General features: G+C 34.0%; 1 protein-coding gene across 1 annotated transcript in view; it reads right to left on the bottom strand.

Moving 5' to 3' along the window:
- Ctnna3 (catenin alpha 3) overlaps nucleotides 1-26,417 on the bottom strand; it is a 1,639,810-nt gene that overhangs the window by 1,430,269 nt on the left and 183,124 nt on the right. The gene's annotated exons all lie outside the window — the stretch shown is intronic.

The following is a 26,417-nucleotide window of genomic DNA, read 5'->3' as shown; positions in this document are numbered from 1 at the left end:
ATTTTATCTCAATATCTGGTACATCACAGATGCTTCATAAATACCTGAGAGAGAAAAGGAAAAGGGGACATATAGATTGACACACTGATCTATTCCCTCAGATGATATGAAGCATAATTTGCAGGTTAATCTTTCATTCAACAAACATTAGATAGTCTCTTCCTTAAGCACTTTGCAATCCCTATGGAGTGAAAGAGAAAGCAAATGCAAAGAAAGTGGCCTGTGTCTTAAATACCATCAGTCATTTGGGGCGTGTGTGTGTGTGTGTGTGTGTGTGTGTGTGTGTGTGTGTGTCTGTGTGTGTGTGTGTGGTGCTGGGGATCAAACCCAGGGTCTTGTGTATGCAAGGCAAGCACTCTACCAACTGAGCTATATCCTCACAGTCATTTGCCAACCATTTGCATAATCATTTAACAAAAAGTCTTCACCCCTCCTAACCTCTAAACGCCATCTGTGCCCCCTAAAGCCCATATTGGGTCACAAAGTATTCTCCTCTACCTGTAGCCCCACTTACCAATCTCCCAACCCCATTCCCCACTCCTGGAGCCTAGAAGAATTTTCAAGGACTGGGAAACCACTATACCATCTCTATGCAGTTTCTTTAGCTCTCCATGCAGCAGATAGGGTTTTAGAATTTAAAAAACAAAGGAATGTTATCATTCCTCTGCTCAAAATGCCCCAGAGCCTCCATCCCACACAGACTAAACTAAATTTCTGACTACAGTTCATATGGTCTGATTCACACTGTGACTCATAACCTATGTAGGACAAATAAAAATTTTAAAAGTGGCTTAATTCTCCCTACCACCATCTTTTCCTAGAGCATTTACATTTATTTTCTCCTGTCTTTGAAATGTATAAAAATTCTTTTGAAAACTAGATGGACTTCTTTCCAGCTTTCTGACCCACAGGTCTCAAAGACCTGTGAGTGATCTCTTTAAATGTAGACATCAAGGGAGATAACACCTTGATCTCCAAGTCTCTGTGAGAGGGTAGGAACCCAACCTAGGCAGGTGCCTTGCAAAACGGCCTCCTGTCATAAAGATAAGAATTTTGTTTTTCCCCTGGATAAAGCCAATTAATTAACATTGATGATCACCCTAATTACCAGGTAAACCTAGCATAAACTATTTTTGACAAACGTTGTTTTCAAATTCTCTTCATTAAGGAATAGTTATTATTTATCTTGAAAACATGTGTGTCATAAGCTGCATTTGCTTGATATATAAAAAGATGAGAGTTTTTGTTTTTGCAATCTCCAAGAAGATTGCCTATGATGTACATTACATTCTGGTGGGTACTTTTCAATGTTAAAAGTATTTACTTTCTTTTATACCTTGTGGAAAGGATTTCTTGTTTAGGAGAAAGAAGATTTTGATTTTAAGTATATTTTCCACAGTGACCACTCTTCCCTTGCTCCTTTCTACTTCAAGGAACAACCTCTCCTGTTGCACTGCCCATTCCCTCTGTCTAGAACCTTCTCCCCCCTCCTATCTGCATGGCTCCTTCTCTCTCAAGTATTCAGGTTTCTGCTCAATGTCAATTTGCCAGAAAGGTCTTTTCTGACCACCCTGTATCAAATGACACCTCTTAATTAGCATTCTTTTTTATTCATCCTCTTAGCTCTTATTACTACCTAATATGTATATATTTTTTCATAGTTTGTCTTCCCTGACTAGGATAAAAATCACCCCAAGAGCAGGGACTTTTTCTGTTTCATTTACTTCTTACATTCTCAGAGCCTAGAAAATGTACCCCTCCGTCCCCACCCCAAAGTGTTCATTCAGAGTTAACTCAGTGAGTAAATAATTATTAATTATACCAAGTAAAAGAGGTTCAAATAAAATGCAAGAAGCCACTTAACTTTGCTGAAAATGCAATTCTTTATAGTTAGAACTATAAAGGAACTAAGCTTTTGGCTACAGAAATATCTAAGCAAAAATTTATGATGACTCATTGATTTTCATCACCTCTATTTTTTAACTACAGATTTGTAATTTGTAGTTGGCAGCAAAGAGTTGTCAACTTCATGCACCAACATTAACTAATATGGTCATAACTCACCAATTAAATAATCAGCAAGGTAGGGAGCGCAAGGGTCTTTAATAACAAAAAGTGAAATTTTAGAATAGATGAGTAAGTGTTCCTAGGTGTGAAGACAAATATGAGAAATTTTGTTCAATTTATTTATACAGTTATACAATTTCAAGCAAAATCACACAGTAATTTGTTCAGAAGTTGGCAAAAGAACTCCAAAATTTGTCTGAAAAATTAAGCAGATAAGATAAATTTTTGAAATACATTAAGCATGCTAAAGTTGTAATGATAAAATAAAGTACTTCTGATATGAAAGTGGATTAATAAAATAGAATAAATAGGATAGCCAGCCTAAAATAAAGCTTAATTCATAATTTAAAAGACATTCCTAATCAATGAAGAATAAATGAGAAAAAGTGATTGTTTTATAAATGGTTTTGAAATGGCTGATTATACATTTAAAGAAAAACCATTTGAGCATTGTTTTATATTAATACTAAAAGAAATTCATTATGAGTTCAAAGAGATAAAGATTAAATCAGAAAATTAGAAGAAAAATATGACTATTGTATATATCTTGGGGAAGGGTCTTTCTAGACTTAAAAATGATAGAAATAAAAGAGGAATAGAGAAGTAGTACATTAAAAATACAAAGCAATTTTGAGAAAAAGTTTTTGCAGTAAATATGACAGATCTAGTTTAATAAGTTGACTGAATAAAGAGATCAAACAAGCATATAAGAAAAACATTAAAATTTTGAAAGATAAATAAGTAAAGGTCAAAAACAAGCAATTCATTGAAGTGGAAAAACATCTAGAAAAGAGACATGTGGAGCAGGTGCTGGCTCTTATCCTAGATTCTGCTTCTGGTGTCCAATCTACCGAGCTCTCAGTTTCAAATATGGATGCTGCAAGGAAATGTGAAACCAACTCTGCTCTTCAACTCTGCCCTTGCTTTTCAAATGAGATTTGATGTTGTATGTTGTATTTGATGTTGTATTCTGTTCTGATTCTCATACACTCTGAATTTCCAACTTTGCTATGCCCTGAATTATGGAAGAGGTTAAAAAAATCTATAAAGAATCTCTATTTTTCCTTATTTTTATTTTGTATCATTTTACTCATTCAGTGATACAAAATAAAAGCCCATGCATTATTCTTCATCACTTTTCCTTTTATATATGATACCCAACAAGTGAAGCAATCACAGTCATATTGTACAATGATTCATGTTATGATGCTATAAATACATAGTTAATGTTCAGTGAAGGAAGGAAGGAGGAACCAAAGGGAAGGTCTTCAAAGCAATATTTCAATTTAAAGTATCCAAACAGGGCTGAGGTTGTACCCACCTAATATGGTCAAGGCTTTGGGTTCAATCCCCAGTACCACACTAAGTAAGAAAATAAAGAAATCCTTATTAAGTATACAATTTAAGGTGCTATAGGTGCATTTTGGGGGAAGTATAATCTTTTCAAAATCCTGTTAAATGTCATTATTGATATCAAAATATAAAATTTGCAAAATAAAAATTAATAATTTTCTATAAATGTATTAAGACAAAACTTTTAACTTATTGTAAGTACTTCATTATATTTTAAAAGGTTATACATTAGATTTTACTACAAAAGAATTTCCAAAGATATGCAATAATGGTGTTAGTCAGATTTTCATCACTGTGAACAAAAACTTGACAAGAATAACTTAGAGAAGGAAAAATTTATTTTTGGCTCATGATTTCAGAGGTTCAGTCCATGGAGAGCCAACATCATCACTTTAGGCGCAAGATGAGACAAAATATCATGGCAGAAGGGGATGGCAAAGGAAAGTTCCTTTGCTTTTTGAATCCAGGAAGCACAGAGAGAGAGAGAGAGAGAAATACTAGAAATATGACCCCAGGGACACGCCATCCCCAACCACAACCCTCCTGCCTATAGTCACAGGTCAGTCCATTCAAATTATCAAGCCATCAAATGGATTAGGTTATAGCTACCATAATCTAATCATTTCATGCCTGTATTAACACAGGAGCTTTTGGGAAATACTTCATATTCAAACCATAACAAGGGCTAAGAGCTCACAGTCACATATAAATTGTTATTCATAAGAACATAATTTCAATAAATGTTTATAAAAAGACTTCTAAATTTTTTATATCAATTCTATATATAGGAGTCAGAGTTGTACCTCAGTGTTAGAATATTTGCCTAGCACATGTGAGGCACTGGGTTTGATCTTCAGCACCACATAAAAATAAATAAAGGTATTATGTCCATCTATTACATATATATACATATACTTATATGTACATATATATGTATGTATGTATGTATTTAGAAAGAGCTATATATACTGTTGCATTGTGAGTACATTTTAATGCATTTAATTTTAATTAAATGGTAAATTCATTTAATTTAATACATTTAATAATAGAAGCACATAAATCTGCATGGTCTTGGTGCATGCTATAAAAAATTAGACATGTTAAATAGCAAAGGGGGTTTCTATTTGTTTAATGGATGAAAGGGATAATTAGGTACCCAAATCTGATTCACAGATAATAGGTTACAGTTGAAGAGTGATTTTGAAGTAGCATAGTAAATTCAGACTCAACTAAAGCCTAGGCAAGAAGAATACAATAAAATGTATTAAAAATGTATCTGTATATAATATATTATATATATGTACATATACATATATATAAATTCATATTAGTGAAATCTCTAGAAAGAATTAGTAAACATAGCTTGATGCAAGTGGAATTGTTAGCCACACTTCAAAATGTGGCAGTCAGTATGTTACTTTCACCTTTAGCCAGTGGAGAACAAGTTGAGCCATGTTATTAAATGGAAATGGAGGCAGTCAGCAAGCGATAGAGGAACACTGCAATCTGGGAACTGGGCCAGCAGCTTCCCCTGCTCATCAGCCTGAGATCTGGAGCCCTGCAGTTGGTTACCAGCTGGAGACAAAAATAGTAATCATATGGTAAGGGCTAACCTCACAGACTCAGTAAATGATTTCTGAAGGCCCACATACAGAGAATAGAATAACTATACAGAGATATTTTTAATAATGATGATGACTTATTGTACCTCTAGATGGTAATGCCTAGAAAAACACATAGATTGAATAGGAAATTCTATTAATCAGACACACAGAAATCCTACAATATGCCTGAAATAAGTAATTCTGAAAGTCAAATGGTCAACTTAGCAATGTAATTTCTGAAAGACTAAGTACTCAGTTTGTAAAAAACTTTCCAAGGTTAAACTTTCGTTCTTGTCTTTGCTAGAATTGTTGTTGCAAAACCACAGTAAATTATTAGTCAGATCTAGATTACAAGGACATTGCAAGGTATTTCCAGCACAGAAAACAAATTTCACCTTCCTAACCTTCCCAAAGTCCAATTTTACCAACTGATGCATTCATTTTGGGAAAGAAAAGAAAACAAGGCAAACACTTTGGAAAGACTTCATTAACAAATGAAGAACATTTTGCTGTACACAAAAATATGGCGAGGAGGGGAAGGAAAAAAATTCTGGAAGACTTCAAGACCTTGCTGTGATGATCGCACCATTACTGTCAAACATAATATACAGTATTATGAGAGTTCCTTTTAGTTAATTGGAAATTTACATATTTAAGTCCAATTTCTTGAGTGCAAAAGTGATCAGTTCTGGAACAATATGATAGTGTTTCTTGACAGGGTAGACAGAAACCATCAAAACCATGTGTATACTCTAAAACAGCATTGTTATTTTTACTCATTTTATCTTTTTTTATTTCTCTAAAACCATTTACACACAGAATATGGATTTTTATGTATTTGAACAATATAAATAAAATATACTTTGGATATGAGTTACCATCACATGAATTCTAGAGAGGAAAGTGTCTATTTATCAGGCAGAATCACTGTGTTAAAGATGAATGGATTCTCTCAAGACTCTCTTTCAAACATTTTCAGGCTATCTCTCCTTTAATTTTAAGGTGCATTAATAATACAATATTTTTTAGGCTTGATCCAAAAGATTTTTTTAATGTACTGATGCCTTCAGTAGATAGGAGGTATGTCAGAATTCTCTTGGCTGTTTAAGAAATACATATATAAAGGAATTCAATTCAGAACTGAATCTGTTTCCTCCATGATGATAAAAATGATAAAAACAAGTTGCAAGGGATAAATTTCTAATACTTTATTGGAAAGCTTAGGCAAGAGTCAAAGAGAAAGAAAAGAACTAAAATAATTTAGCTTGACCCACATGGAAAAGTCTATTTCAAAAAAATGGATATTAATTGACAGTGGAATTTCCAAGTTGTATAGTAAAAAGAAGAGCCTCACATCCAAAGTCCTGCATCCAATCTCACTCTGTTCTTGCTAGCTGATAACCAGTGCCAAGTCTCTGATGTACCTTATTAAATAAGGAGTGAATTATACCATTTCTAAAGATGTTCAACTCTAACATTTTATGATTCTATGATTCCCTACAAATGGAATCAATGTACAAGAAAATGAGCCAACGAAAAAGTAGGAAAGTATTAAGGAAAGTGGAATAACTAACAGAAAACTGGGCACAATTTATATGGACAAAACCTTTTGTACCATTCTAATTTCATAAATAAAACATAACTCAATATACTTTGTGCAAAATGTAATTTAGAGAATTACAAAGCAAGGACATAACCTTAAAACCTAAATGCTTTATTCATATATATACCTGGAATTTCAAAGTGATTTAAAATTTCAGAGTGATATTTTCAATCTTGTGAAACAAGAAAAAAAATTATTTTAAATTACTACATCCAAAATTTTAAGGTAGAATTTCTTTAAGTATATCAGAGGGAATTTGTGAAACTTTCTTCCAGACTGGCAGACTATATTATACTGCATGGTGTATGGTTTAGATTTGAGGTGTCCCCTAAAAGCTCATGTGTAAGAAAACGCAAGAAAGTTTAGAGGTAAAATGATTGGGTTACAAATGCCTTCACTTAATTAATACATTAATCTATTGATAGGGATTAACTGAGTGTTAACTGTAGTCAGTAAAATTAGATCAGGAAGGCCTCTGTGGTTGTACCTTAGGAGTTTATATTTTGTTCATGGTGAGGGTAGCGTTTCTCTCTCTCTCTCTCTCTCTCTCTCTCTCTCTCTCTCTCTCTCTCTCTCTCTCTCTCTCTGCTTTCTGATTATCATTTCCTGAGCTGCTTTGCTCTGTCACACCCTCCTACCATGATGTTCTGTCTCTCTTGAGCCCAGAACAATGGAATCAGCTATCTATGAACTGAGACCTCTGAAACTGTGAGTACCAAATAAACTTCTCTACCTCTAAAATTGTTCTTTTCAGGTCTTTTGTTCAGAGCAATGAAAAAGCTGACTAAAACATATGGCATTGATTTAACATGCACATTTTTCCCATGTTTGTATTTCTCAAATTAGAATATACCTTTCAAGGGATGACATCTTAGATAACAATGAAATGTGGTAGTTTTTTAATTGCATGTCTTATCTTCTCTTTTTGAGAAGAAGGAAAATATAGAACTGTGGCAGAAATTAAAATCAAGCCATGACAAACAAATGGGAAAAAAAGAGACCAACTTCCTTACAGAAGAATTCCAGCTCATTTATAGATACTATTCCTCTGAGAGAACAAACTTAAGTCTCCTCACTCTTGAGTGCTGGATACACTAGTGATTTGCTTCCAAAGAGCAGAGTAGGGAAAAGGGAAGGGAAAGACCCAACAAACACTATGTTGGTCAGTGATCATGGTTAATACCATGAGTAGTAAGTAATGTTGATATCATGTATCCTTGTATGATGTGATAATAATGTCACTGTACCCCTATGGTCTTCCTCTCCAAAACCCAAAACCCAATCTAATAATTATTAAAAAAAAAAAAAAAAAAAAAAAACACCAGACAATTCCCAATTGAGAGCTGCTATAGTTTGGTTTTTAAACATCCCCTAAGGGCATATGTGTTGAGGGTTTTGTCCCCAAAGTGGCTCTAGTGGGAGCTGGTAAAACCTTTAAGAGGTGGGGCCCAATGTGAGGTCTTTAGGTCACTGGGGACATGCTTTTGCAGATGATTGGGGAACCCCAGCCTGTTCTCCTTTCACTTTCACTCATGGATTCCTGGTCATAAGATGAGCAATTTTACTCTGCCACACACTCTCAAGATAGTGTGCTACCTCACTATAGGCCAAAAATAATGGGTTGAATCCATCTCAAAAACTATGAGCCAAAATAAACTTTTCTCTTTATAACTTGATTATCAGGTATTTTGTTATGATGAAGAAAAGTGAATTTAAAACAAAGGCATTCTATGAAACACCTGATTAGTCCTCCTGAAAACTTTCAAGGTCATGAAAAACAAGAAAAGTCTGAAAGACTGTTAGACTAGAAGAGACTAAGGAGATATGATGACCAAATGTAATGTAGTATCCTGGACTGGAGCCTGGAACAGACAAAGACATTAAAGAATAACTTTAGGAAATCTAAATGAAATGTGCCCATTCATTAATAATAATGTATCAGTGTGAATTTCTTAGTTGAGACATTGTGACAAATATATCCTAGATGTTAAAATAGGAGAAACTGGAAGAGAATTATAGGAGAACTCTTCTATACTACAGATACAGTACAAAAATAACATAAACACTATTTGAAAATAAGTTTCTTTTTAAAAAATCAAGACATGCATATTTTATATGTTCTATAATAAATTAATCCTATGAATAAAAAAATAGAAAAGGGGAATTTGTTCCTAAGCTAACCCAAGTTTTAGAAAAATAACCAAACTAAACTTTCTGTATTATTCTGTGTAAAATACAGAAAGATAAAATGCACTGAGGAAAATTAAGAGGCTCCTATCTCAATTCTTATCAGGGGAACAATTTTTCATTTGTGACAAGATCTGAAGCATATGTTAGCCCATTTAATACAAAATAACTGTCAAAATATTTAAATCCTCAACTGTTGTGCACTCCGATGGATAGTAATATTTCTGGAATAATGAACCTTGTCCTCCTTCTTTCTGATAATCATAACTCTGGATGTCTTGGGTTTCCACGAAAGACTTATGGGAAAACATGTGAAATACATCATTAAACTTGGGCTTCAACTTCTGTACAACTCATAAAACAAACAGAACTAAACTGATTTATTTGAGCCATCCCAATTTTTGCTCAAAAGACAGGGCCAAAATCACTGTTTAAGGTTCAAAAGGAAATATGCTTTCTCTGTATGAAAAATTAGTAATGTAGTCAACAATTGCTATGAGGTCTAATTCACTAATCAACTATAAATACTGTCAGGCCCCAACTTATGATCAAATTGTCTTAAATGCTGTCATATCTGTTGGGTGTAATTTATAATGCACATTCTTAAGGACAACATTCTTATAAAGGACAGTTAAATAAACAGTCTTGTTCAGAAAAACTTTATTAATTCATAAAGAAAAGAAAGATGTTAAGAGGAATGTTAACTAGAATGAATTCTGTCTCATGGACTAAACATAATGAACCATCCTAGCAGACATCATCCATAAAAAAAATAAGGGTTAGGAATATAGCTCAGTAGTATAGCACTTGCCTAGCATGAACAAGGCCCTGTATTCAAACCTCAGCAGTACAAAAAAAATGGAGCAGAAGGACAGGCTGCTAATATAAGAAATGTACCACAAAGAGGAATTTTCCCTTTGACTTTCAGGAGCACTGGAGATTTCAAGAACTATAGCTGGGGACATTTCCAAGGCTCTGGATGGAAAGACATAGAAAATGGTTCCTTGCTACAGCCAAAGGTGTGATCAAGAAGAGGTGAAGATTCTTTGGGTAACCAAGAGAGGCACACAATTGGAGTACAGTTTTTGGAAATAAACACATCTTGACATCCTGTCACCCTCTCCCTTTAACTAGCTCTGTGGCCATGAGAATAAAACTCAGTTCTCTTATTTATAAAATTAGAAGAAAAATATATATTTGTATTAGTTTTCTATTGGTACAATAACAAATTTTGCAGCTGAAAACAACACAAAATTATCATCTTATAGTTCTGGAGATAAGAAGTTCAAAACAGATCTCATTGGGCTAAATCAAGGAGTTGGCAAGACTATTCTTAGGGATGTTTGTAGGGAGAATCTGATTGCTTGCCTTTTCCAGCTTCAGGGGGTCACCTGTATCCTTGGCTCATGACCCTATTCCTTTCTTCAAATCAGCCATGTCTAGCCATGTCTTTCTCATGCTGCCATCTCTCCCTCTGCCTCTCTCTCTCTAGTTAAGATCTTTGTAATCATATTTAGGCTCACTCAAATAATCTAGTATAACCTCTATATTTTAAGGTCAACTGACTATCAATCTGAATTTCATCTGCAACCTTAATTACCTTTTGCCATGTAATTCTATGTAATTCACAGAATGGGTACATAGACATTTGGGGGGAAACAATTATCCTGCTGCTACACAATCACATACAGTTGTGAGAACCACATGCAACAACGTATTAAAAATGATTGATATGTGACTTAAAAAATAATAGCTTTCCCAGTCTTTTCCATAGACCGTAAAAGTTTTTCCTCAAATAAATCTCTTACGTGTCTGATAGTATGTTAAAATCTGTGACTTGGATGACCAAATTAACCATTTCTATAAACTCCAATGGGCTACCATACTGTCAATAATTAAAGTGTTAGAACTAGGAAATACAAGAAATCCTATCTTCCAATCATTTCATATTACAAATGAGAAAGAAAATACCAGATCAAAGAGTGGTTTGACCAAAGCCTGCAGTTAGTAAGCATGGCTACTACAAGTACACTTGTATCACCCTTAGGGTTGTGTTTCATTGCTTGTGGGATTCTGGGACAGAAGCAAGCTTTCTGACTACAGGAACTAGAGCCCCCAAAGTGTCATTTCTGAAAAATAAAAGAAGTTTTTAACAGTGATGAATCTTAAAGGAGTGGAGGAAAGAATTCTTCTGGTAAAAGAGGACAGGTAAGGGGTAATGGCTATTAGTCCTTTGGTGTTAAATCTCCCAGGCAAGCTTCACTTAGAATTGCCAAAGCATTATCATATCATCAATCTTAATCTATTCATAAATGTGGGGTTGCTTATGTTATACCACTGTTTTCAAGGGAAAATACATCCAGAGCTTTACCTAGGAATTCAACCTTCTGCAAACATCCTGTCACTATTCATTTCTAAGACACAGTCCATCTCCATCCCCAACAGCATAAATACTGTCTTATTTTACTTCCTCAACATTTGTTTTCCAACTCCTTAGCAGTAGTGGTAAAATCAGGGAAGTACACGCCATGTCAATAGCATCAAACAATAGTTTTAAGGAGCTAAGGTCTAAAATAGAACAAATTATGAAAAAATATTTATGTAATATTGAGCACTGTGTCTATTTTAGCCATATATTTAATACTCGGTATATACCCACAACAAAGCTGTCACTAAAAATCCACTGTTCTTGCTCTAATACACTAAACATTTCACCAAAATAATACTATTTTCCTCCAGTTAGTAGGAGTCTGAAGAAAATGATAATGGTTTGTGGTGAAACTTCCCATGTAAACAGAAACTGACAGAGCCTGTGGATGCAGGGTTGATGTATTCACATAGTGTTTGAATCTTCAACTTTGCACTGGTAGAGAGGAGTAATAGGATAATGCCAATGTCTCATTTCTGCCCATGTGGCCAGCCACCATTAGAATCTTTTGCAGAAAAGTGAATACATGAAAATCAATTTGAGCTTCTTTTCTTTCAAATAGTATGTTTTCATCTTTCCAAGGCATTGAATTTTTTCTTTGATAAATGTTTTATAAAGCTTCTCTATTTTATCTCCTTCATAGTAACACTTCTATTGGAATTGAATGATTTAGAATTCATAACTGACATGTCCTGAAAACTAATTTCACTATCTAAGATCATAAACTGTACATGTCTCATGTGTAAAGAACAAAAAATAAATGTCTTCATAATTTTTTAAATTACCATATAAGTAAATTAATCTGACACATGCCTTAAGATTATCTTTTTATCCATTGCAAAAATTAAATGCCTTAACTTATCTTTTGCTTTACAATTATTTAACCCTACTTCACATACTCCCACCTCTGAACCTGAAGGATCCACATTCCAACTAATCATGCTGTAATGTCAAAGGGTCTTCCATATTCCTCTCTCTTGAAACACCACATATCAGCTTTCATTTTTACAGCTCTATTCACTTAATCTCATATTCTTACCTTGTCTCATAAATTCTTCCTCCTTTACAAGCATTTTTATAATTCCCTGATCCTCCTTCAAGAACAAAGATTTAGGCCTGTGAGTACTCTAGGAGAACTAATGATGTTCCTTCATCCAATATTGTTCAAATATGTATTCAACATTCACTTATACACTAAATATCATCTAGGAGAAGAGCAAAGAATGAAGATAACACTTTTATATAGTATCATTTTCATCCTAAATGATGAATTAGAGAAAGGTTTGAGCTTTGACTTCTGGACATAGGTCATTGATCAAACCTGAACTCAAAGAAGTTGATATTACCTCCATGACACAGTCCATGGGCAGAGCAAAACAATAACAGTGTAATAAACTAGTCTTGGTAATGTATCAAATGTGTAATGGCAGAAAAATGTTTAAATTTGCCCAAGAGATTTTTGGTAGTTGATAGTATGCCTCTTTATATATCTACTTATCTATTTCCAAAATAAAGTATAATTAACAGAAATTATTTGAGAATTTGTCAAGATAGATTATTATTGTACAGAGAAACAGCATAAAGGAGATTCCTTTCTTTCATATTTTTATTATTTTTTATGATAGTAACATGTATTAAGATTTTTTTCATTTATTTATTTTTACTGCCTAGACTCTTGACATCCTTTTTGATTACCAGGAATAGAAATAAGGTTTTTCAAAAAGAAAAAAGTCATTTATTTTTCCAATACACATTTCATTATGAAGGTAATATTAATCATAGCAGAAGATACTAACCAAAAGGAGAACAAAAAGAAATGAAAATATATTGTATCCAGCTTAAAGATCTCTGAGAAAGACAACTCAGAATTTCCCAATATTATACAGTAAATTACTAAGGTAATAATGTTCTGTCATGTGAATATCCATTCCTATTGTACTTCATATGATTTGTGAGTTGGTGGTGTGTGAAACTGGCATTGAAAGCAAGATCAGTGAGTAATTTAGATTAAATGTGCTGAATTTACAGAATTTACACCACTTGGATACTAAAAATTGTCAGGCATTTTGTCTCACTAAAAGTTACTAGGAAAAGAGAAAAGTTCTTCCTTGAACAGCAATTTTCAATCCATGGTTTAAGAACAGCACTTTTCTGAACATTTGGCTTAGCATTCTAGAATGAACATATTACAGAGAGAAATATCCCAAGAGAATGTTGAGAGAACACTGATATATTAGTTTATTTCTCTTTTTCATAAGTCTTCAGAGTAGAAAGAAAGCCACCATTTGGAGAACTACTGACCATAAAAATTGTATTCCAAGATCTTTGAAGAAAATACTGTTACAGTTAGGAAAGCCTTACCATTTGAAACTTTCTGAATCACCAAAAAAGGAATAAATACAGAAACAAAAAAGATGACAAAATGACCATCAAAGAGACATTGAATATTACTTTCATATTTTGATTAAGATATTATAAAATAATTTGCTTCCCATTCCTTATTTCTCTTTGAGCTCTATTTAATGCAAGTCATACCTAGTCAATAAACCTCCAGGCAATATGTCATTAATATATCTTTGGGTATTATGTCTTAAAGCATCATACATGTTGAATTAAACATCCAGCAACACATGCAACATGAAGACTTAGGAGATGATCAGCCCTAGAAAAAGAAGCCCTGGCTAACCTTTCATCATTTTCTCACATAAGAAGTTTGAGTTCACAGAAGCCTGGGTGGCCACTGACTGGTCTCCATAAAAGAAATTACCCTGTTTTTAAGCATGGCTTTCCAAAGTTACTGTGTAACAGTCACATGGCTTCCCTGATAAATCAAGGGAAGCTCAGATTCAGTCCAGGTTGGAGGTAACACAGCACTAGGGGAATATAATCAAACAACAGTGAGGTTAACACTAGCTCTGTCACAGATTTGAGGATTTTATCAAATACACCCAGGCCATTTTGAACACTACTGTTGTTTGACCCTAATAGATATGGTGTTTTGGGGCTTGACAAAATCTCTACCCTCTTCTGTATACACTCCCTAATCACAGGAGCTAGAAATTTAAAATTACATTTCCCCAATTATCAGTTAACTAGAAATATCATAAAAGCAAACAGGTTGTGCCAATGAGATGCATTCTTGAGAAATTCAAAAGGCCATCTTCTTACTATTTGGGTACTGACAAGGAAGTCAGTCATGTTGCAGCAGCCAAATGCCTCATTATATTTTTAGTCACTAGTTAAGTGAATACAAAAGGAATCTGTTATAACATAGTAGTGGCAGCAGCCTTTTGACCTCTGGATCTTGGCTTTGGATCTCAGTTCCATGATACTTACAGTCCAAAAGTACCCTCTCAGCTTTCACTGCCACAGTCATTACAGCCAGTATTGTAAGCATGCAATTCTCTCTGTTTCCTTGCACTGAACTCTGATTGACAGATGCCTTCTCTGGCTCCTCCTTTAGTGAGAGGTACTGTAAGTCAAGGTTACTGCTCAAAATTCAGGTAACTAATATCTTTGGTTAAGTAGCACACACTCCCAAACTCTTTACCACCTTTGTCTTACTTGTTAAACATACTCACAGTAATCTCTATCTGCAAGTATTTTTTTCATATATTTAAGAACATGACATTAAACAGGAATGGAAGAAAAATGGCATCACAAATTTTCAAAATTCCTCTCATCAAGAGGGGCTAAAATGAAGCAGAAAATTTCATCTCTGATACAAAATTCCAGGTCAGGATTCTGACTGACTTATCTTGGACCTGGATCTTATATAGAACCCTGGACCAATCTAATGTGGTTGGAATGAAACTAGTGTAGCAAAGACAGGAATGCTGGAAACTAGCTAGGTAACAATGAGTGTAGGTTAGTTTTGGTGCTTGACAGCATGAACCATACAGACATTCTAATAAATTTTCACAATATCTGTATTCAAATCCTAGTTCTGACAATTACCAATTGTTGGCATAGGGTTTGTTACATGATATCACTAATAGACAGTTTAATTTTCTATCCAAAAACAGTAATTAAAAATTTTACATCATAGGGTGTCTGTGAGGATTAGATTTTTCAACCCAGACCCTCAAAGCCAGGAGATCATAAAACAACATATACTGAGCTCAGAATACAAGCAAATGATCAGAATAGCATCCAATATATTCTAAGTGCTCAGTAAACCTTAGGGTTTTGTTTGTATCATTGTCCTGATGCTTTAATAAGTTAAATAGAAGTGTTTACCATTATTTTTCTTGTCAAAAGAAGCCAAACTTTACTCTTAATTATATTTGAAGTTTAGACCCTAAAGCTGGAAGCCACCAAAAAAACTGACCATACAAACACATATGAGGTTATCAGCTCAAAAACGACATCACCTTTCCAGCTGAACTTTAAGAATGTAAATGCAGATAAAAGGAATCTTTGGACCAGCATGGAGCACAGGCAGGCCCAGTACAGCTCTACCAACACCTACGGAGCCAGCACTGGGTCAGAAGGCAGCCAACAGCCACAATGCTGCATGCCACAGAGCTGCATCTCTGAACACATTGCTCACCACCACAGCCCACCCCTCCCCAACCTGACACTCCATGGAGGAAAGCAGCCACCTCCAACTTGGGACACCTTCCTTTCCATCTTTAGTTGGGACAACTCCCAGCTTGGAATACCAGCTAGGCAGGTACTGACAGTCCTCAGGAAGTAGAAAGGGAGAGAGTGAGTGAGATACAGTTTAGAGACTAAATTAGAAAATCGGATTATGAATAGGGGAAAACCAATTAGGATATCTGCAGATTTTTCAACCCAGACCCTCAAAGCCAGGAGATCATAAAACAACATATACTGAGCTCTGAAAAAAAGGGATGTCAGCCAAGAATCTTATATTCAGCAAAATGAAACTTTAGAGTTGATGATTAAATAAAAACCTTCTATGATTAAAAGAAGTTAAAAGAATTTATACCTAGAAAGCCTGTACTACATAACATCCCCAGCAAAATATTCCATGAGGAGGAAATGAAAAGAAATAAAAATAAAAATCAGCAGAGGGAGGTATTACACTAAAGGAAAATCTAATCAAAGGAGAAACCAAGTTAAGTTAAATACCAAAAACAAACAAAAATGGCTGGAAATACAAATCATATCTCAAATAATAACCCTGAATATTAATTGCCCTAAATTCACCAATCAAAAGACATACACTGGCAGATGGGATTTTTTTAAAAAAGACCCATCAATATGCTGCCTCCAAAAGACTGATCTCATAGAAAAAAGACATACAGAGACTAAAGGTGAAAGGTTGAGAAGACACATACCACTCATATGCACTGAGGAAACAAGCAGGGGTCTCCATCCTCATATCAAATAAAGTAGACTTCAAGCCAAAGTTAATCAAAAGGGATAAAGATGGACATTACATGCTGCTCAAGGGAACCATACATCAACAAAACATAACAATTATAAATATATATGTCCCAAACAATGGAGCATCTATCTTCATCAAACAAATTCTTGGTTCAAGAGACAAATAGAACACAACACAATAATTCTGGGTGACTTTAACACACCTCTTTCACCACTGGATAGATCTTCCAAACAAAAACTGAACAAAGAATCTATAGAATACAATAATATAATCAATAACTTAGACTTAACTGACATATATAGAAAATTTCATCCGTCAATGAGCAAATACACTTTCTTCTTAGCAGCACATGGATCCTTCTCTAAAATAGACCATGTATTATGCCACAAAGCAACTCTTAGAACATACAAAAAAGTAGAGATACTACCCTGCATTCTATCAGATCATAAAGGAATGGAATTATAAATCAATTATAAAATAAAAAATAAAAGCTACTCCAACACCTGGAGACTAAATAATATGCTACTGAATGAACAATGGGTTGTAAAAAGCACTAAAGAAGAGATTAAAAAGTTCTTAGCAGTAAATGAAAACACTAATACAACATATCAAAATCTCTGGGACACTATAAATGCAGTATTAAGAGGAAAGTTTACTGCATGGAGTTCATTCCTTAAAAGAAGAAAAAGTCAACAAGTAAATGACCTAACACTACATCTCAAAGCCCTAGAAAACGAAGAGCAAATCAACATCAAAAGCAGTAGAAGAAAGAAAATAATTAAAATTAGAGATGAAATTGAAACAATTGAAAAATTGATAAAACAAAAAGTTGGTCCTTTGAAAAAAAACTAAATAAAATTGATAAACCCTTAGCCATGCTAATGAAGAGAAGGAGAGAGAAAATTCAAATTACTAACACCCATAATGAAAAAGGAAATATCATGAAAGACACTACAGAAATACAGAAGATAATTAGAAATTATTTTGAAAATTTGTACTCCAATAAAATGAAGGCATTGACAAATTTCTAGAGTCATATGATTTACCCAAACTGAACCAGGATGATATACCCAATTTAAACAGATCAATTGCAAGTTATGAAATATAAGATGCCATCAGAAGCCTACCAATCAAGACAATCCCAGGACCAGATGGATACACAGATGAGTTCTCCAAGACCTTTAAAGAAGAACTAATACCAATACTCTTCAAATTATTTCATGAAGTAGAAAAAGAGGGAACACTTCCAAACTCATTCTATGAGGTCAATATCACCTTGATTCCAAAACCAGACAAAGACACATCAAAAGAAAGAAAACTTCAGACCAATATCTCTAATGAACATAGATGCAAAAATTCTCAATAAAATTCTGGCATAATGAATTAAAAAAAAATATCGAAAAGATAGTGCATCATGATCAAGTGGGATTCATCCCAGGGATGCAAGGTTGGTTCAACATACAGAAATCAGTAAATGGAATTCATCACATCAACAGACTTAAAAATAAGAATCATATGATCATCTCAATAGATGAAGAAAAAGTAATCGACAAAATACAGCACGTCTTCATGTTCAAAACACTAGAAATACTAGGGATAACAGTAACATATCTCAACATTATAAAAGCTATTTATGCCAGGCCACAAGCCAACATCATTCTAAATGGAGAAAAAATGAAAGTATTCCCTCTAAAAACTGGAACAAGACAGGAATGCCCACTTTCACCACTTCTATTTAACATAGTTCTTGAAACATTGGCCAGAGCAATTTCATCTGGAATGAAAAAAATTAAAGGAATACAGATAGGAAAAGAAGAACTCAAATTAGCACTATTTGCCAATGACATGATTCTATACCTAAAGGATGCAAAAAATTCCACCAGAAAACTTCTAGTACTAATAAATGAATTCAGAAAATTAGCAGGATATAAAATCAACACCCATAAATCAAAGGCATTTCTACATATCAGTGACAAATTATCTGATGGAGAAATGAGGAAAACTAACTCATTTACAGTAGCCTCAAAAAAATAAAATTCTACCAAGTGTGGTAGTGCACACCTGTAATCCCAGTGACTAGGGAAGCTGAAACAGGAGGATTGCAAGTTCAAAGCCAGCCTCAGCAAAAACAAGGTGCTAAGCAACTCAGTGAGACCCTGTCTCTAAATAAAATAAAAAATAGGGCTGGGAATGTGGCTCAGTGTTCAAGGGTCCCTGAGTTCAATTACCAGTACCAAAAAATAAATGAATAAATAAATAAGATTCTTGGGAATCAACTCAATGAAAGAGGTGAAAGACCTCTACATGAAAACAACAGAACACTAAAGAAAGAAATTAAAGAAGACCCTAGAAGATGGAAAATCTCCCTTATACTTGGATAGGCAGAATTAATATTGTCAAAATGGCCATACTACCAAAAGCACTATACAGATTTAATGCAATTCCAATAAAAATCCCAATAACATTCCGTATAGAAATAGAAAAAGCAATCATAAAATTCATCTAGAAAAATAAGAGACCCAGAATAGTCAAAGCAATCATTAGCAAGAATAGTGAAGCAGGTAGCATCACCTAACTATACCAGACCTTAAACTATACTACAGAGCAATAGTAACAAAAACAGCATGGTATTGGCACCAAATTAGACAGGTACACCAATGGCACAGAATAGAGGACACAGAGACAAACCCACATAAACATGGTTATTTTATATTACACAAAGGTGCTAAAACATATATTTGAGAAAAGATAGCCTCTTCAACAAATGGTGCTGAGAAAACTGGAAATCCATACACAACAAAATGAAATTAAGTCCCTATCTCTCATCATGCACAAAACTCAATTCAAAGGGGATCAAGGACCTAGGAATAAAAACAGAGACCCTGCATCTAATAGAAGAAAAAGTAGACCCAAATCTCTATCATGTTGGATTAGGCCATGACTTCCTAAATAAGACTCCTATAGCACAAAAATTAAAATCAAGAATCAATAAATGGGATGGATTCAAACTAAAAAGCTTCTTCTCAGCAAAAGAAACAATCAGTGAAGTGCATAGAGAGCCTACAGAATGGGAGCAAATTTTTACCAGATAGAGCACAAATCTCTAGGATATATAAAGAACTCAAAAGTCTTAACACCAAAAAAAAAATAACCCAATCAATAAATGGGCTAAGGGGCTGAACAGACACTTCTCAGAGATGATATATAATTAATCAACAAATATGTGAAAAAATGTTCAACATCTCTAGTAATTAGAGAAATGCAAATCAAAAACCAGTCTAAGATTTCATCTCACTCCAGTCAGAATGTCAGCTATTAAGAATACAAACAACAATAAGTGTTGGCAAGGATATAGGGAAAAAGGCACTCTCATACATTGCCGGTAGGACTAAGGTGTAGCCAATATGGAAAGCAGTATGAAAATTCCTTGGAAAATTTGGAGTGCAACCACCATTTAACCCAGCTATCCTCGGTTTATATCCAGAGGACTTAAAAACAGCATACTACAGGGACACTGCTACATCAATGTTTATGGTCTCACAATGGCTAAATTGTGGAACCAACCTAGATACCCTTTAGTAGATAAATGGATAGGGAAACTTTGGTATATATGCACAATAGAATATTATGCAACATTAAAAGAGAATAAAATCACAGCATTTGCAGGTAAATGGATGGAGTTGGAGAATATAATGCTAAGTGAAATAAGCCAATTCCAAAAAACCAAAGGCCAAATATTTTCTTTGATATGAGAATGCTGACTCATAACTGTAATAGGTAGAGACCATGTGAGGAATGGAGGAACTTTAGATAGGGCAAAGGGGAGGGAGGAGAAGGGAAATGGCAAGGGCGTAGGAATGATGGTTATAAGTTAGACATCATTAGCCTAAGTGAGTTAGACATCATTACCCTAAGTACATGTATAAAGACATGAATGGTGTGACTCTACTTTGTGTACAACCAGTGACTTGAAAAATTGTGCTCTATATGTGTAATATAAAATGAATTGTATTCTGCCATCATGTATAATAAATTAGAATAAATAAATATTGTTTTTTTAAAAAGTACAAACAACAGTAAGTGTTGGCCAGGATATGGGGGGAAAGGATCACTCATACTTTGTTGGTAGAATTGCAAATTGGTATAGCCAATTTGGAAAGCAGTATGGAGATTCCTTGGAAAACCATTTGACCCAGCTATCCCACTCCTCAGTTTTTACCCAAAAGACTTAAAAACAGCATACTACAGGGGCACTATAAACATCAATGTTTATAGCCTCACAATTCACATTAGCTAAATTGTTGAACCAACCTAGATACCCTTCAGTAGATGAATGGATAAAGAAAATGTGATATATATACACAATGGAATATTTCTCAGCATTAAAAGAGAATAAAATCATGGCATTTGCAGGTAAATGGATGCAGATGGAGAATATAATGCTAAGTGAAATAAGCTAATCCCAAAATACCAAATGCCAAATGTTTTCTCTGATATAAGGATGCTGATTCATAATGTGGATGGAAGGGCAGTGTTGGAGGAATAGATGAACATTAGATAGGGCAAAGAGGAAAGAAGAATGGAGGGGAATGGGGTTAGGAAAGATGGTGGAATGAACAGACATCATTACCCTAAGTACATGTATGAAAACACGAATGGTGTGAATATACTTTGTATACAACCAGAGACATGAAAAATTATGTTCTATTTGTGTAATATGAATTAAATTGCATTCTGCTATCATATATAACAAATTCGAATAAATAAAATAAAAGGAGTCTTTGATTATAGTTACGTCCTTTGGAGAAGAGAGCAATGCACATTCATCTGAATATATGTGTTCAATTTAATCTAATGCATACATGATTTGGTTTTCTAGAACCTATGGAAATAATGTTTTGTTGACTTATCTTGAATTACCTAATAAACTCAGGCCAGGAGTCAGTAAACTTTACTGTAAAAAACCAGAGAACACTTTAGGTTCTGTGGGCCACATGGTCTCTCCTGCAAACGTGTTGAAGCACAAAAGTAGTCATAGACAACACATTAAAAATAAGCATAGCTGTGTTCCAAGACAACTTTATTTACAAAAACATAAAGTCTGGATTTGGTCCATAGGCTATAGATAACCAATTTTGGGTATAGATATAAAAGAAGTTGTGGATTATAGATCTTGTAAATGATTCAAATTTGATTACTCATACTTTAAGACATAGACCAGATGTAAAAACATCTCCAAGCAGAGCCTTTCCATTCTTGCTCTGCCTTCCTATTACTTTCTACTACTTCTTCTCATCCTTTTCAATTATGACTCTATGATCCCATAAGTCTGTCTCCTACCCCCTATCAACCTCCTAAACCTCATTCTGCCCCACTTCATCCCCCATGTCAGCATCAAATGAATATTTCTTAAATACTGTACATAAGCTAATTTCTTGGTCAAATCCTTCAAGCATATTCTGTTATCTGTAATGAAATATTAAAACTCCAGTCTGTAACCTAAAATATTATATAATCTGTCTCCAACTGATTTTTCTCCCACAAGATTACCTTTCCCCTCTACCACCTTCTTCATCAATTTAAATTTTCCATATACTTCAAGCCAGAAAACAAAAATCTTAACTCCTAAATAAAAATTTCCTTGATCTCTCTGGTCTACAGCAATTACCTTTCTAGTCCTAGTCACAGGTGGTTTACCTCTATAATGTTAAGTGGTATCATTGTTGCTGATGCTGCTGTTGCTGTTGCTGTGGCTGTTGCTGTCACTGTTGCTGTTTTATTGGAACTGCAGGCAGACTGTATGTTTCTTGAAATAGGGGCTGAGTCGCATACCACTCTGAAGAACCCAGCAAACCTTTTGGAGTACTTTGTACCTATACTGAATATGCAATTCATTAAAGCTAAAGAACAAGACATTACTTCTAATAGTAAGTGCCTTTAACTACTTTTTTAGGCCTTTTAACAAAAATAGATTTGAAATGATCCTGTAAAGAAAAATAAGACTTTGTCCTCAAGAGACAATCCCAAGAAATGATCACCCCGGGTATACAGAACTCTGGACTTTCGCTTCTTTTTTACCTAATGTCCCCTACATAGACCATTTCCATCATCCCCAGCAGAAGTATAGGCAAGAAAATACAAAGTAGAGACCCTTCAATATTGTTCTTTCTTGGACGCTTCAAGGAGGAAAAGTTTGATAGAGAAGAAACTGTAATAAATGTCTAAAAGACGTTTAATGTTTTGTGAATTCAATTGCCTGTGTTTTTCTGTCTCTCATAACCATAGGTGGGTAATTGAAAGTTGGTGTTGCTTCTGTCAGATGCCTTGGAAGCATTTTGTTTCAAGGTAGAAAGATTCAGTGACATTCTGCATCATTTTAAATAATAATGCTTTATGGATGTGCTGTCATTGTAAATAGCAACTTTTGATACCTGAAAAGGATTGATTCTATTTAGAAAAGAATTCTTTTTTACATAGAATTTTTATAAACTAGCTATATTACTCTCATACTGCAGCCTAACATAACCACATAACCATTTTCAGCTTTAATTGTCTAACTCAAAAATGCCAGCTCTAATACTTTCAGACATTAGATTGATGTTTTGAAGCTGTCCTTCCCAAGTATTTCAAAGTAAGAGAGTTTGTACTCTAGGTTATAAATAACATGGGAAAAGAATGAGGGAAGAATCAATTTTCCTGGTAAAGTTTCATCAGTTTATGACTCTTAATGTTAAAATGAAAAAAATTAAAACAAACAAATAAATTTTAAGTAAATAGTATATTTCGGAAAGGTTCCATGGCCTTCAGAAAAAGATGTATCATAAAACAATTATCCTTGATACTACTGTATGCCCTTGTCTCTTTGTTTATAACTCACATGAAGGTTAACTTAGCACCCTAGGGAGAGAACTGCTGCCTATCAGGAAAAAAAACAAGAGTAAAAGAAAATACAGAGGAGACTGTGTTATATTTCTTTTATTTGGAGAAGGTGAAAAACAGTCTGTCTACTGCACATACACAAAAATTAATAACTACATGAAAATAAAGCATTTGGTTATTTTCCCTCGACATCAAAAGCACTGCCATTAACTCTGTCAACTGAAAACAATACTTTCCCTCCCAAAGTCATATTTTTGTTTCAATTTGTATATCTTTTTCACTTCTCTGGTTTAATCCCTATAGAATTTCTGCAGTTCTGTTGTCTACCTGCCTCACATTACTTTTTACATTATCATTTAGTTTGCAACCAAAATTCAGCACATGCTTCCAAAGAAGAATCAAGACTTATTTTGGAGCTAATTGTACATAATTATGAGACATTCCTTGGATTCAAGACATACTAACATGTACCACAATTTATTTCTGCCAGAACACATTTTCTCTTCTCATACGCATGATGCTTTTTTTTCTAATTATATGTTATGCCTTATTAATGGTATCTCATAGGGAAGTATTCCCAGTTTCCTTTTAAAAATGTAAACAATCTAAAATATAAAAAGTTGTTCTACTAAATAATAAGAGTTAGAAAATGATACAAAATTTTTGTGAAATTAACCCAGAAAGAGTTTTATATACTCAGCTAATCAATATCATTGTGAAGAATAAATGTTGCAGTACAATCGATTGTTTTCTTATCATCTGACTTAATTAAAATTGTCCCATCATGGAAAAGTTTTGGTGCTGGCATTGCTTTTAGGATAATCAGATTTGCAGAGCCAAAAAGTAGGATATATTTTTCTCAGTAGGAGGAATTTCAAAGTTGGCAGTACATTCATGTGTGAACAAAGCCAAAGATGATGGCAAGAATAAAATATAAATTTGTCTATCTCTGGAGAGGACAAAATGAGTTTAGGAGTAATGAAGATAGAAGAAATAGCATAAACTCGGAAATGTAAATCAGTGTTTGAATATCTAAGTATTGTCTGTTGATAGCCAGTGCATCTATATAAAATTGTTTCTTACATGTGACAAAGAGTTTCTTGTCTTCCTGGATATGTACTACTTTCCTACTGCTGGTCATAATTATCAAAGTCATATTTCAGCAAAACTTCATGAGAAAGGTGTAAGTCAATGGATACTCCCTAAATTTCAATGTTGAACACTAAGGGGACCAATAGGAATCCAAATGAGAAACTGAACAAAAACAACTGGGGTCAAATCTCATAACAAATTTTACATTTACAATTTTCAGAAAAAAAAATTCAGAGAGAAAAACTATCTCAATTACTAAAAGAATGTACTCTGACCTAAATGCTTAGTCAAGTTTTTGCGTGCACATTATTATTTGGCAAACCAAACAATGATAGACTCTTGTATCTTTTTCCTATGCCAGAAAACCACACTAAATATGAGACATTATAATATCAGCACTATTTAAGTTTGGAAAATCTTTGTCCTTCACAATTTTCTCTACTTTTAGCCTTTGTTCACTATTTTTTATACTAGTGAATATTGCTCTTATAAGTTCCTTTATACGAAAGATTTAACTTTCATTCCTCTCAGAAGATCAAAATATAATAAGAAATGTACTAAGTTCACACAGCACGCTTCCATTATGAAGTAGAATACTAATTTCAATGGCTTAAACTTCTACTGAAGCAATGGTGCTAGATAAACATCTATAGCTTTAACTTTATTGTTTCAGGAATTTATTCCCAATCACAAATTCCACTTTTGAAAATCTATTACATACAAAAAGTTAATTCCATTTAAGTCTTCAGCAACTGAAAAAAAATATTTATTTTCCTATCAAGAATAACAAATTCTTCTTGTTGAGATAATAAGAAAGAGGAAACTGGAATTTGGGACAAGAAGAAAAACAAAATGAAAGGAAAAGCAAGAGTAGAAGTTTCTGCAAACACACCTTCATCTAACCAAAGGAAAATGAGGTAAAGTAAATCTTGGCCTTAATTTTGTACTTTTTTTTGGTGAGGAAAAAGATGCATTAGCCAATCAAAATATTTATTATGTATCTATTAAGGGCCAGGCACTGCTATAAGGAGGGCCTTTCTGCAAAGAAAATGAGAATATTTGTTACAAGTATAAAATTATAAAATATGGAAACCATTGCTTTTTGTGTTTTATAGACTCTACTAAGGCACAGTAACAAAATTGTGGTACATCAAAGAAAAATCTATAATTTCAAAGACACACACACACACACACACACACACACACTTTCTCTCTCTCTCATATTAATTTGGAGGAAGGGTGTATTTGTCTGCTCAGGCTGCCACAACAAGATACCACAGACTGGCTAGTACAAAAAAGACATTTATTTTCTTATGGTTCTGGAGGTTGGAAGTACAAGAGAAGATGCCAGCTGGGTTGGCTTCTTGTGAGGCCTCTCTCCTCAGTTTGCAGAACTTCTCACTGTGTCTTCACACAGACTTTTCTCTGTGTAGACACACACACAAGAGACAGAGCTCTGGAGTCTCTTCATATTCTTATAAGGACATAATCTTATTGTATTAGGGCTCCATCTTTATGAACTCATTGAACCTTAATATCTCCTTCAGGGCCTTTCTCCAAATATAGTCACACTAGGGATTAGGACTTATACACATGAATTTTGGAGTACACAATTCAATATACAGAAGGGTAGTTCTTTAATTAGCAATATAATTTAATGAGCCTTTTAGGTTATGTAAAGGCATACCTGGAACCGAGTCTTCAATAGAAAGTGATAGCTAATTGTTCTGCATAATAAAGTACTATAATGGGCAGAACATGGATGTCTAAAGTCCATATTAGGCAGTTATATTCAATGTTATGCCATATCTTTTTCTGTCATGATTAATACTCAGTAAAAGTCTATTA

The sequence above is a fragment of the Ictidomys tridecemlineatus genome, chromosome 1 (assembly GCF_052094955.1).
Source record: "Ictidomys tridecemlineatus isolate mIctTri1 chromosome 1, mIctTri1.hap1, whole genome shotgun sequence".
NCBI lineage: Eukaryota > Metazoa > Chordata > Mammalia > Rodentia > Sciuridae > Ictidomys > Ictidomys tridecemlineatus.
The sequence above is the reverse complement of the archived record's forward strand: the minus strand, read 5'-3'. Positions and strand labels throughout refer to the sequence as shown.